The sequence below is a fragment of the Arachis ipaensis genome, chromosome B06 (assembly GCF_000816755.2).
Source record: "Arachis ipaensis cultivar K30076 chromosome B06, Araip1.1, whole genome shotgun sequence".
NCBI lineage: Eukaryota > Viridiplantae > Streptophyta > Magnoliopsida > Fabales > Fabaceae > Arachis > Arachis ipaensis.
In genome coordinates, this window is record NC_029790.2 from 135,351,553 (window position 1) to 135,351,796 (window position 244).

The following is a 244-nucleotide window of genomic DNA, read 5'->3' on the forward strand; positions in this document are numbered from 1 at the left end:
AAAAAAAAAAACTCTTTATTTAAACTCATAAAATTAACTTTACTATATATTTGACCATAAATAATTACTTATTAGAAAGAAATGATTATATTATTATACATTGAAATTATAAACAACTTAATTAAATCCTTATAAATATGTGAAGCATTTTTCTTTGACTAAAACCACCACCTTTGATCTTCTTCGTCTACATTTCTGCTTTTCTCCTACCTTCTTAAGAAACCAAAAAGATTCAACCTCACTA

At 23.4% G+C, this 244-nt stretch overlaps 1 protein-coding gene across 1 annotated transcript in view; it reads left to right on the forward strand.

Moving 5' to 3' along the window:
- The window catches only part of LOC107647762 (probable WRKY transcription factor 7), an 8,539-nt gene that overhangs the window by 5,111 nt on the left and 3,184 nt on the right, over positions 1-244 (forward strand). The window lies entirely within an intron of this gene.